This window comes from Prunus mume, linkage group LG6 (genome assembly GCF_029339155.1).
Source record: "Prunus mume cultivar Tortuosa linkage group LG6, ASM2933915v1, whole genome shotgun sequence".
In the NCBI taxonomy this organism is placed as follows: domain Eukaryota; kingdom Viridiplantae; phylum Streptophyta; class Magnoliopsida; order Rosales; family Rosaceae; genus Prunus; species Prunus mume.
The window spans coordinates 5,454,560-5,468,567 of NC_142703.1; the positions used below are offsets into that span (position 1 = coordinate 5,454,560).

The 14,008-nt window shown below is 38.7% G+C and overlaps 1 pseudogene across 1 annotated transcript in view; it reads right to left on the reverse strand.

Moving 5' to 3' along the window:
* LOC103336403 (disease resistance protein Roq1-like) overlaps positions 1-10,147 on the reverse strand; it is a 73,680-nt pseudogene extending 63,533 nt beyond the window's left edge. Inside the window, exons 1-5 of the transcript XR_016128086.1 lie at positions 9,495-10,147; positions 8,251-9,353; positions 7,891-8,169; positions 6,660-6,893; positions 5,725-6,563 (exon numbers count right to left, since the gene is read on the reverse strand). The product of XR_016128086.1 is annotated as a disease resistance protein Roq1-like (transcript). The remainder of the gene's footprint in view (positions 1-5,724; positions 6,564-6,659; positions 6,894-7,890; positions 8,170-8,250; positions 9,354-9,494) is intronic.
* Positions 10,148-14,008: the final 3,861 nt, after the last annotated feature.

Here is a 14,008-nt window from a genome sequence, read left to right on the forward strand (position 1 = left end):
TCCAAGAAGAAGCCCGATTGCAGCTCCTATAGGATTTGAGTGGAATGAGTGTGGCAGCCAAGTGCCTTGCACAAAGTTGGGGTGATACATACGCCCTAGATGATAATTGGGAGGCTTCCCACCTCCATGGGGCAGGTCTCTTGGGAGGGTCACACTCAGAACTTCTTCACAAATCAATGCAGCTGCTTCTTCTTCCTACTCTTTCTCAAACAAATGGTATCGGTTGGAACCAAGGATAGGTTCTCTGATCACCACTTGCCAGCGGTCGATCTCTTCGTGCGGTCGGAAGAACATCGGTATTCTTTAATAGAACGCTTGGGCATTCGCCGACATCAATGGTTGAGCCAAAACGATCCTTAAGCGAGAACTATGTCAGGAACCTCAATTCGGGAAATAGACTCGCAGCGGATCTGGATCATCTAGAAGGCAGGGCGAGCAGATTCGGTAGTTCTCCAAGGTAGCGATGATGTAGGTTCTTGAATAAATGAGCAGGCGAAGGCCCGAGTCCGACATTAGTGTGGTTGTGCAAAGATTCGCGGTGTCTGTACTCAGCGAACTGCGAGAAGAGCGGTTGGGCAAAATGAACTGTTCAACCAATACGGAAGGAACAACATATCTGCTGATCCTTGTGCTTCAAGATTGAATTTCCTCGAGTAATTGGAGAAGGAGCATTAAGTTGATGAGGATGGAGAGATGGTGAATGACTTGGCTAACCTGCGATTTTCTTCTGTGATAATCACCACAAGATCAACAGGTCTCCCATGGGGCCTAAACCGAATATCTGAGCCATGTCCGGCAAAGTTGGAGCCATGGGGCCTATCGAAAGTCGAAAGTATTCTGGCAAAATTCGAAACACAGAGCTACGAGGAAGCAAGTTCTCATCTCTATTGACAGATTGCTTGGGCGAAGTATGGCGTCATAAATACCAACTTCGTTTCAGTGAGGTCCATATCTTGGAAGAAGCTGTCAATCCGTCTACCCATTTCATCAACTGTTTCTCACTGGACGGAAGGACCGACTGATTCTTACTAACCCGAAATGAGAAGCGAGGGCAAAGTGCTCTCAAAACATAAAGGAGCCTCAAGGCATCCTTCTTCATCGATTCTGCCATCTCGGGAGGAACATGACCAAACCAGTGAGGCCCCAGCACCAACGTATTCTCGAACAAATGAAGGACATTCTCATCTAGGTTCTTCTGGGCAAAAGGATGAAGCTTGCTCCTAACCTCTATCGCATGTTTGTCAATCCCAGTGCAGTAATGTAATCGGGTGGGCCCAAAGCAGAGGAAGACTGGGCACGGGATTTTGGGGAAGACATTTCTCAGGATTGTTCTTGCTTTAGAAAAGGGAAAGTTGATAGGAAAGGCAAGGCAAGTTCTAGCAAAGAGAGAGTTGGCAAAGAGAAACTCAAAAGAGTGAAGTCTGGAGTACTAGGTTTTTGGATGAACAGGAACAATGGGTTTTGAATTTCTTTTAAAGAAGCTCGAAAACGTGGGAAAGAGAAGACAGGGGCGTGGAAAAGACAAGCCGTCATCGATAAATGACTAGCTAATAAAGAGCTAATGAGCAGTTTCCTACGAACTCTAGCCCGGTGGGAATACGTGGCGACGTGGGATAATGGAAGAAGCGCGCACGCGCCAACAATAGCCAAATCATTTAAGTGCGAAACCGTTCCAAAAATGATTCTGACTTAGGGGCATTGTTTGGGCCTAAATTAGCACGCCTAGCCCAACAAGAGGAAACCCAAGATCCAGAAAGGCCTAGCCCAAACCAGACCAATAGACTCGGGCCTTAAAAAGAAGAACACCTCTTGGGCTCCAAACAAAATGAGCCCAACACGATCTGGATAAAGAAAGGGACCCATCCTAGAACCCACGTGACATCTTTGTATTATCAGGTTTGGAAAAGTCAACAAAACCAACTAGCACATAGTTGACAAATGGAAGGGTCAGTGGCTGGCAAACTGGAAGAGACACCTTTGAAAATCTGAAGATCAAATCCCTCTCATATATATATATTCAGAGATTTTTTCTACTTTACAGAAAAGGTGATTCTCCCAAGAGATAAGCAAGCTACAATCTCAGAAAGAGATAAGCAGGAGAGCAGGGAGTTGTTCAAACTGAAGAAATCAAACTAACCATCACGGATGAAATCTCACAAGGGGCAGATTAAAATTGGGAAAAGGGATTAGGTTCTTTTTCAAGAAAAACAGGGAAGTGATCTTAAGAACTAACTATTGAGAGCTTATCTACCAAAAAAATTGATCAAAACCCCCTTTCTTTACAGATTAAAAATGAAAGATCTTTTTTAAGAAATTGCCGCCCATTATTTAAAAAGAATTGCCCTACTCTAGATAACATCTCTTATAAATACAAGAAGGAGTGAACAGGGCAAAGGACTCTTAATTTCAACAACAAAAAATCCAACATTCAAGTCATCAATCAAACAAACAACTCAAAATCAACTAGAAGCTCACTTGAATTCCAAGTGAAAACCAGTTTTAGATCAGAATTCCTAAGTCTCAGACTTAGAAAATAAGTCATTCAAAACGATATTTCTCTCATTACAAATTTGGTTTAGCAAAAACTAAGACAGGTGGAGCTTGAGCATTTCCCAAACATGAAAACCTCAACAAATTTTACAGCGCAGTCTCTAGCCCACTGAAATCCTCGAGAACGACCATACGCCTAAAGAAGCGCGATTACGCCTACTTAAAGCCTCACAAAAGCTTGAAGTGTATTAAAGCTCTGCCAAAATTAACCTTTGGTATCGATCTACTGCTGAAGCTTAGCGCGAAGTTGTTAATCGATCCGGCCCGGATATTTTGACGGCTGGATCAGAACCCTCTATACTGAGAAATGGAGTTCCAAGCATCCTTTCTTCTTTCTAGCTTGGATATTTATGTTTATAGTTTTGTAAAAGCGATTACGCCTAAGGCGACAAATTCCATCAACCATTCGGCGAACAACCTCTTTATCTTGAGATAAATTGTTATAGTCCTCACGATGCGAGGCAAGAAAAGAACTTATTTGGGAGATATTTCTCACCCAAATTCACAATGTCGCTTGTTTATGGAAATCAGTAACTTGGGGCGCAAGTTATTTATTCTTGAATAAGTGCTGCTAGAATCTTCATTGCTAGTTGACACGCTCATACACCAAAGAAAGGTGACTTGTGACCAACCAATGGTTCACAAGGCAAGGTGGGAACTTTGCCCTTCCACCACGGAGTGATCACAAAACAATTGAACAACGTGAAAGTGTTTTACCAAAAAGAAAGGAAAAATATTTTCCATAAAAAAAAAAGGAGACATTTTGGAAAAGGCCAAAGGAGAAAGAAATATTTTTAAAATAAGCCAAAATGGACAAAAATGCCCTTATTTATTTTTGGATTTCCTAAAAAAATTCTTTACATTTGTATGTTTTGGGTTTGAAAATTGAGGGATTTTTCTGTCTTTTTCGGATAAGTTTTGACTTCTTCTAAAAGTGAAAGTTTTTTTTTAAAAAAAAAAAATTTATGGCTAAAACCTAAATTTACTATACAAAAAAAGTAAAAGGAAATTATTTAAAGCAAATAATAAGAGAGAGAGAGAGAGAGAGAGAGAGAGAGACCACCAATTTGGAAACTTTATGCAAACAATAAATTTCAAAGATACTTTACACTTAAAGCTTATTTTGATGAAGCGATTTCAACTCTAGAAGATAATATAAAGTTAAATTGTTTGTTCAGACTACTAAATTGTATAGTTGCTTTAATACTTGTAAAAAATAAAATAAAAAGCGTATTGGAGTTATAATTGGAGTCCCACACAATTTTAGTAGGGAGCTTCACAAAGAAAAAACCCCAAAACAGTTTTTTATTTATTTGTTTTATTTATTTTTAAATGTTTCACGTTTTAAGCTCTCTACTTTTTAATGATTAATAATACATTTTTTTTATAACTTGAATTTACTGATGAAACAATGAAAGAAAAAAAACTCTAACCATTTCATTAATAAGAAGGAATCAATAGAACAATCAATGATGAAACATTGTTGTACTGTACACTGTGGTGGTGCCAAAACAATTTCCATAGAAAACAGGGTCAAAATACACGGAGGAAGAAACGAGGGAATCCCCAAAAAAGAGCTGAATACGTCCAATGACCATAAAGGTCAAGAAGAAAAACGTGAAATACACTGTCAAAGTGAAATGAAATTTCAATGCAAAAGTGATCTTTTTATTGCTTTCTGATGACCTTTGGTTTTATTTTTCTAGAGAGGAAGACATTTAAATGACATCTTGAAGCATGCCGCTTTAATTGTTTCCCCGATATAAAGACAGCTTCCTTCTCTTTTTCCAGAAATGATAATTCACTAATTTTATTTTATTTTTCATATAAGCTGTTCTTATTTTAAGGAAAGCTTCAGTTGTTTGGGGGATGTGTCATTTTTCTTTACCTTTTTCTTTCCTACCAAAGTGACTAGCTTTGGTCTGGTCCATGTTTGTTTGCATAGGAAAGTTCAAATAAAAGACAGAGGAGAGAGCGCTGTAGAGGTGGAAAACCGCGTCACCCCACTATAGAAAGGAAATAATGAGAAAGGATTAATATTTTCCACAACACCCCACTGAAACTTCCTTGCTGGGACGCCTTTTCTTTCTTCTCACCAAAATGATTGTGTCCTCTGTTTTTATATTTTTTTTCCCTTTCTTAAGCTTACTGATGCCGAGGGAATTGAACACATAACCTAGTTAATGGCTCGAGTAAATATTCTAACACATTGAATTGTCTTGGTCTATAGGAAGTAAATACTCAGAAAATATCTACTCGAGGGCCTTTTCTCACCCAATTTTTTTACTCCAAGTCTATAGGAAGTAAATATTCTAACACATTGAAATTAACAAGTTAATCCAAGTCATATCCACTCAGAAAATATCTTGAACGCAGGAAAAGGACAAACAATTTAGGAAAAATGAAGTCCTGGAAGCAGAGTGCAAGCTTGTTTTGTAAATCTATAGCATATATATACTTTAGGATTTGTTCTACTGTTTTCTGTGTGTACAAGTAGCTATATGAAGTGCATTTTCAGACAAAACCATTTCAAAAGATTATATTCTAAGAGCAATTTTTGTGCAACTTCATTGTTATGGAACCCATAGTTAAAGTAAATCTCAAATTTGGGGATAACCTGACCAACAAACTGTATACAATATGCGGACTTGAGCCTACAGCAGAAACCATCTAAGCACAACAAGACACTCCTCAGTTACCAAACATGTTGATTTACAGTGTGCATTTTCATGGCATACAGAAGCTTACTTGTCTGTTTTCAGTACATTATCCGGAGTTATCTGTTTATAGAATAGCACTAGGTGACTAGGTTCATTTTATTCTGAAAACAATAAAATCTGACAGAGCAGTTTAAATAGAGGAACAGAAAATTACAGCACATCCTGCAAACTATACAAACAAGATGTAACAAGAGAATTACTCTCTCTCGTCCTACCTAATATAAGAACTATGAACAGAGATAGAATGACGCAGTCAAATTTAGAACTTTGAGAATGCCACCAATTGCTTGTTTTTCCTCATAATTAATTGAACAACTTATTTACGAACAACTTAAGAAGATTCACAACCCAAAAATATCATAGTATATCCTGCATTTATGTATTTGTAAATGGAAAAGTTTTTTTTGGACAAGTTCATAACCAAAATGTAATAAGAGAACAGCTCTCCTCCTACCTCATTGAATGATTGAACCAAGCACAAAATAATTTAGACTTTCTTGAATCTTTTGCTGATTGGTTCATCAACATCAACTCAAAAAAAACAGAGCCTGATCAATTCAACTAAAAAAAAAACAGAGCCTAATTTAACTGAAAGAGATCTCAGTTCGATTTCTATGGAGAAAATGAACGATAGAGACAGAGACAGAGAGCGCGAATGAGAGAGCGCTGAGTTCCGGGGAAACGAGTAAGAGGGTGGGGATAAGAAGGTATTTATACGCGTTAGTTGGACCAAAGTAGACTCTCCAGACTGGCCCTCTAGTTTTCCTCATCAGAGCTACCACTTCCACTATTAATTGCGCCTGCCTCGTCATCGTATCCATATACTGCTGGCATCGGGATTTTCAGTATTCGGCTGAATTCTTCCAAATCTCTCTTGTACACCAAACGGGCTCCACATTTCTTTATAATCGAGCTTGTTTTCAGTTCTTTTTTCGCAGATTCGATTGGCCAATAATGCCCTTCAAATGATAACTGATGACTGCTTGAGGCATCCCTGAGATAGGGATCATTGCGAGGCAAATAGAAAACCAAAAGGTGTTGTGACCTAAAAGTATTCCCGACTACAAAAGTATCATCATACGGTTTCCATGAAAAGCGAATTTCGAAATAATTGTAGTGTTTCAAATGGGCAGAATCTTCAAAAACAACACATAAAGCAATCCCAACCCAGTCACTACATGTTTGTGGTGGTAGGGGCGGCTCCATAATTATTGAATCTCCCACACTTTGATTATCGAACCAATCTGGAATTTCACTTCCAGGGCATACAATACGATCATCAGGATACCTTACCTGTACCAAAAGAATTACAATTATATTTACTTACTATAGAGAAAGAAAACCACGAATATATATTCATTCAGCGAGAGAGAGAGAGTGTGTGTGTACCTCCTTAGCGGCCAATCTCATTACCATTGCAAATATTCTATTAATCCAGCCTTCTTCTTCAACCAATCTGAAGCAATTAAGACAACTAAACCTAAAATCATACACATTGGCTCCTTTGCTCAACTTCGATGGATCTGACAACCTTTTTAAGGAAGTACAGTCGTCCACATTTACATGTAATGAGGAAAATCTATTTGGCGGAAGATCTGGCAATTGCTCAAGCCTTTTGCACCCCTGCAATTGAAGAAACAGAAGCTCAGAAAGTAATCTAATGCTTGAGGGGAGGCTAACGAAATTGTTTCCACTAAGATCCAACGCTTTTAAAGAAGACAAGCAGCCAATATCATCTGGAATGGCTCCTTCACCAATATTACAATCACTCAGATCTAAATCCGTCAAGGACCCTAAACGATTTAGAGAAGACAACACCAAACCCCAACGCTCAGGGTCAGGATTCTTTCTAATTCCAAATATGCGGTCAATGCCCCACCCAATGCCATCCCTTGAAGCAACTGATCCCTTAAGGGATAGAATTTTGAGATTTTTCATAGCAACAAGCGGCTCTCTCATAGCACTTCGACGTAAATTAAGCTCCTCTAAACACCCCATCTCCCCTGGGAGTTTGTCAACTTTCGAGCATCCAGGCATATTCAGACTTGTAAGAGATTTCAATTTACATATCGCACTAGGGAGACCCAAGAGACTTTTGCATTTACTTATAGATAGATAATGAAGGCCAACCAGATGTTCAATTGATGAAGGTATTTGCTCAATACCACTCTCACTTATAAAAATCATTTTCAAGTTCTGCATATGTTCCCCAAATTCTGGAATCTTTTTCACTTTTGAACAGCCCCGAACACAGAAGTATTCAAGAGAATCCATTTCCAACTCACTTGGGAGACTCTTAATACTTTCACATTCAGAAAAACTTAAAAACTTTAGCTTTTTGTGAATTGCAATAGACGGGTGAACCTCGCCTAATTTCTTACAACCGTACAGATTCAATTCCTCGAGATTTGGAATGCGTGTGAAATCTGGGATACTGGTCAATTTATCAGAGTCACTAAGATCCATATATTTCAAATTCGGAAAATCCTGCCAATGCATAAAAGTTGTAGAATTATAAGTTTCAAAAAACCTTGCAAGTTAAAACAAGGTACAATACAACCATACTCAATATAATTATAATTAAAAAAAATTACAAAATGCCGTATTTCAAGATTCTTACCTTTGCTCCATCCCAAAGCCGGACAAGTTTGCTATTCCTCATATCTAGTTTAGAAAGTAAATGTGGTTCAAAACTTGATGGGAGCGATTTGGAAGGATACGAACTCCAACGGATAATTCTTAAGGAATTTGGAAGAAATTTAGGGCCTGAAGAAAACATCACATTATCAAAGTGAAGGAGCCTTAACCCGTGCATCTCATTGAAGACTTCAGTACAATTCCAAGGCACTGCTTCTAATTTGGGCAGACATAGGACTATGGCTTCAATTGCTCCCGTTCCCTAATATATATAATTAAGAAAAAGGAAAAAGTTAATTCATCTCATCTCATGAAAGTCTAGTATCTCTAAATAACTTCTTACCGTATTGTACATGAATACATGAGAAATGTCTCTGTGATGCCACAAAAGACTGCGTTTACCAGGCTCGGGAGACTCTTCACGAACAATTTTCCATGCCATTTCTTGTATCAAATCATGCATCTCAACAATGTTGCTACGAAAGTGGCGTTTCTCAATAGTTAAGAGAGATTTCTCAATAAGAATATCTATCTCAATATGACTGGAAATGTCAAGGGTACAGTCTAGTATTTCAATTACTTGCTCTTTATCCCTCCATCTATGGAGACACGCAACATGCAGAAAAATTTTCTTCTCCATATCTTTGAGTCCATTATAGCTTACTTTGAGCGAATCAAAAATATCTGGATCAGGAATTTTGTTTAGATTATACAACGCACTCTTCCACACATCTTGTTCTCTCCCATACAAAGCACGCCCTAAAATTGTAAGAGCTAATGGAAGGCCGTTGGCATAATATAGGAAATGCTGAGACAGTTCTTGAAAACCTTCCTCAGGCTGATCTTTCTTAAAGGCATGTCGACAAAAGAGCTCAAGAGCTTTATCATCCTTTAATACAATGACTTTATACAGTTTCTCTATACCATGCTCAACTAGTAGGCGTTCATTTCTAGTTGTGACGATAATTCTACTCCCCACACCAAACCATTTTTTATTTCCAACCAGTTTTTCTAGTTGGTTTAGTTGATCCACATCATCAAGCACGAGAAGAACCTTCTTATTCCGTAAGTATCTGTCAATGAAAAAGGTTCCCTTCCCCTTCATCCCAACATGGGATATAATTTTCCTTTAAGATTGAGGAAAGCAGCTGTCTTCCTAGACCAGAAACCTCTCCCTTTCTCACATTAGGTAGAAAACAGCGATGCTCGAAATGACGGGAAATTTTCTGATAAACTAATTTAGCAAGGGTTGTTTTGCCTATCCCGCCCATCCCCCATATCCCTATAAAGCGGACATCCTTTTCTTCGGGAGCTAAATGCAAGCGTAGTTGATCAAGTGCAAAATCAATTCCGACTAACTTCTCTTCAGAATCTAACAACGTGAATGTAGGATTCACTTTCTTCCACACACGTTTGACAATGTCTTCGATAAGCTCTGCTTCTGACCTACAAAGTATTAAAAATAACCATTAATCCATAAATATAACATCCAAGGTTGTTTGTTGTATTAAAGGAATAATTGAAATGTAACATCCAAGTAGGGCTCTTGTTAAGACACACACAAGTTGTTCATGGACGCATACTTACTTATAAGTTTTTGAATCTAAGCCAGTGAGATTGGCAACTTTTCTTAAAGCGGCTCTCCACCGATTCAGCTTCTCTGCATCTCCACTAAACCTTTCTTCATGCTTAGTGAAAGCTTCCGCAAAACTCCCCCTTTGGTTTCGCACATCGGAAGGATCCACGTCATAAAAGATTGGCAGAATTCTCTTGGTGTCTTCCATGCATTCAAGAATCTTTGAGAGTTCATCCAAGCACCAAGTGGAAGAAGCGTAATTTGGGGACAGAACAATGATGGCAAGATATGATTCTTCGATCGCGGTCAACAGCTCCAGAGAAATAGTTGCTCCTACTTCAAGTTCTCGATCGTCCTTGAAAGTTCTCATTGCTTGCCAGTACGCCAAGGCACGGTCTAAATGAGAGATAAAACCCCTGCGAGTGTCTTCGCCCCTGAAACTCAGAAAAACATCATGCTTCCATCGAGGAGGAGCCCATTCAGCTGAAGTACGAGATGTAGAAGCTCTTTGGGTGCTCAAGGCCATGGGAGAAAACAGTTCCTGGAAATCTGGTTCTGCAAACACTCAGTAAATACGTAAAGAGAAAATGATCTATGAAAAAAAAAAAGGAGCTTTCTTTTGGTAATTGAAAACGTATTAAGCAGAAGAGAAGAAGGGCAGAAAGCAAATACCCAGCAATGAAAGGGAAACACACCAACTCGAACAATGGCTCAGCAGAACAACAAATCACAAATCCAGAGAATTGGCCAGAAAACAACCACAAGAACCAATCCAACCAAAAACCCACCCAAAAAAACCGAGAGAGGTAGTGAACACGCTTTCTACTTTTTTCTGTGTGTGGTAGAATGCACAAGGTTGCTCTGAAAATTTTCTTTTACTCGCTGCCTGTAGGAAGTAATTATCCCAACACATTGAAACTAACAAGTTAATCCAAGTCATAAGTAATTACCATCCACTCATAAAATATCCCCAACAGAGTAAAAGGACAAATAATTTAGAAAAACAACTAAAGAAGAGGTAAAAATGATCCCCTGGAAGCAGAGCACAAGTTAAAACTAGGGAGTTTCACTAAAACACCCAAAATGGGGGTTGAAATTATAAAAAAACCCAAGCACTATTTAAACATATAAACACATCCAAAACTCATCATTACACACGCTCAAAACCCATTTATAAACACACCCAAAAAGTTGACTTTGGGGTTGATTTTGGGTGTGTTTCTATGTTTAAATAGTGCTTGAGTTTTTTTATAAATACATGTCTAGGATTGGGTTTATTTATAAATTTGTATTAAAACTATGCATATACATTAGTTAGTTTTATATGGTTTTAAAAAGTTGTTATTTTACTGATGTTTTTGTGTGTCCCTCCCCGTCCCTTCCTTATTCAATCCCACTTTAACAGAAGAGGTATTTATGTGCAAAGGTTTTAAAAAGTTGTTATTTTACTGATGTTTATTCACCAAGACAAAGCCACCAATTTTCCTTTTTTCTAATTATCATCATAGCACATGTCAAAAAATGAAATTTTCCATGTGGTGGCAAAACAATTTGCACAAAAAAGAGACTGAAAAGATAGGACGAAAAACTAAAGAAGAAGCGAGGAAATCCCCAAGAAAGAGCTTACCCAAGTCAATTTCATATGAAAAAGAGAGAGAGAGAGAGAGAGAGAGGGCTCTGTATAAAGCAATTAATGGGAGAGAGGGAGAGAGATGGAATACCGCGTCGTGGTGACCAAATTGGAAACATTGTCAGAGGGTGAATGATTTCTTTTTTGACCCAAGAAAAGTATGGATGTGTACCATACTTTGGTAGGTAGTTACTATCCGTATTATACGCGAATAATAGATTTCGAAAACATTATAAAAGGTTTAATTGGATGAAGGGATTTATAATTCTAGAAATTCAGATGACATTATAAAGTTAAATTGTTTGTTTTGATTATTACAATTCATGTATCCTAATTGTCTAGTTGCGTTAATATTTACATGTGTACAAAAAAAGGCATATTGGAGTCCAACCACACTATCTATAAAACAGTTATTTTTATTATTATTGATGTTTCACCTTTTAAGATCTCTACTTATTAATGATTAATAATACATTTTTTTATAACTATAATTCACTAATTAATTATTAAGAACGATTCCATACAACAAACAAATGATTAATAATGAAACATTGACTGTAAATATAAGTTCCCCAACCAAATTTTCTAATCATCATCATAGCAAACCAAAGTAAACTCTCTAGACTGGCCTTCTACCTACCCTTGTGGTTAAGTGCGCTTGCACTAACTCCTAGTGGTCTTGGGTTCAAAGGTTGGTACCACATTCTCTACAAAACCCAAAAAGTAAACTCTCCAGAGAGAAAAAATTATATTTTGTGGTGGTGCCAGAACAATTTCCACTGAAAACAAAGCCAAAATACAGGGCTGGAAATTGAAGAAGAAACGAAGAAATATCCCAAGAAAGAGTGAACACGTCCAATGACCACAAAAGTCAAGGTGTTTATACCATATTTGACCAACAACTATAAACAACTCTAGGCAAAGCAAAGAGTCCCACATTGGAATATTACAAGAAGTGAAGGCTCCCCCTCACCTATAAAAGGAGACCACTCTCCCCTTAGAAAAGGATCCCTTGGGCTGGGCTTGACCTTTAGTCATAACCTTCTCCTTTCTTACATTTAAGTTTGGGTCCAACCCCATGTACAAATGTAAATACACAATATTATAATAATGAGAATATACTTCTCCGTGGACGTAGCCCATTCATTAAGGGTGAACCACGTATATCTTGTCTTTTGTATGTTTATCGCTTGCTCAAATCCTCACACGCTTGGTGAAGGTCCTCACCTTCACTCATCATCAATCACACATCATCACTAAGTTGGCCTTAAAAGTGCCGAACCATTTTTGAGCGTCAACAGTTTGGCGCCGTCTGTGGGAAACGACACAAAAGCTTTTGTCATTCTCCCTTCTTGGTGCAGTGCCCTTCGGCGAGACCTTCGGCACCCCTACAATTAGCATCACCTAACTTGCCGAACGGCAATACCATAATGGAGCAAACATGAGGGTCAAGAGAGTAACATGCAAAAGATAAATCCTTGCAATATAATAGTCAGAAGAAGAGGAAATACAGAGACCGCCCTAGCTTTTCCTTACATGCCATACCGTTCGGCATATTCCTTGGAAAGCATTATTGGAGGGAGCCCACATTGCATACTTTACTAAGGAGGTCTGCCGACATGCATGGTGAATATCAAAATGATAACCACCAAAAGGCACTCAGCCATGCAATTACATAAAAAGCTGAGAGAGTCCTACCGTACGGCACCATGCAAACAATTGATAAAGATATCTAAGCCTAGAAGCAGCCACCTTGCTCCGCATGGCTTCCATGACTCTGGAAGCAGCCACCTTCTAAACCAAATATGGCTCTCACGTTGCATGGTTAAAGGAACAGAAACCTGTTCCAATCTAACAGAGGCCCATGTGCATCCCCACCATGAGAGAAGCTGCTGAAGGAGGTATGGCCCATGCTGAAATCTTCATCATGGCACCACAAGGTGTTGTCTCTTCGTTAGAACTTCCAGTTGCCGAACGGTAATGCTGGGCATGACTCACCTGGAAACCACCTTCCTAACCGGACGAATCATCCTACCTTCGGTAAGACGAAATTGAGCCAACTGATATTCCCAGACCTCCAGTAGATCGGCAATTCAGTGCTCGGCAGTTTCCGATTGGTGCCCCACAGAATATGAACGTCCCTGTTTAGGGCTAGCAAATCATATTACCGTTCGGCACTCCCTCTCTTCAATACCACAATCTTTCAAGCGATCCAAGGGTTCCGGACGACATTACCGTTTGGTACCACCCATGCTCAAAGCAACCACGAAGCTCTGTTGCACCACCATGCTGGACAAAAGCTCTCTAATGGATGGTATATCAGAATGGCAAAGCACAAACCCAAATCTACCCCTCTGGTTTTATCGGTCACCATTCAAAAGGATATTAATATGAGCACATCACGATCATCCTTCTCCAAAAAAGATAAGTGGAATAGTCCTTATCTTTTTTATCTTATTGTTATTTTATTATAAGATCTTATCAGACTCATTTGTGGTCCAGAATATTGCCCAACTTTGGATGGCTTTGCATGCACTAGCATATGCAGTACGACACATGGCAAGGAATATTCATGATGCCAATATCTCCTACAGTTCTCTACACAAACACCTTTAAGTCAGTGGCTATCAAAGAGAAATACAATAAAAAAGTTGCATGCCGTTCGTTGAATTGGCATCTCAAAACAAAGACCCATGGCATACAACACACTCGGACCAAGACTTGAGATGGCAGAGCCAAGCTTGCTGATCGGTAACTCACAAGCAGACTGTTTCTCTTCATCTATATAAAATAAAAAAAAATAAAAATAAAAAAATAAAACCAGCACTACCGATCCATATCGGAGTAGATCAAGGGCCTGAAATTACGGAATGCCCATCGGTAAATTCCGCAAAA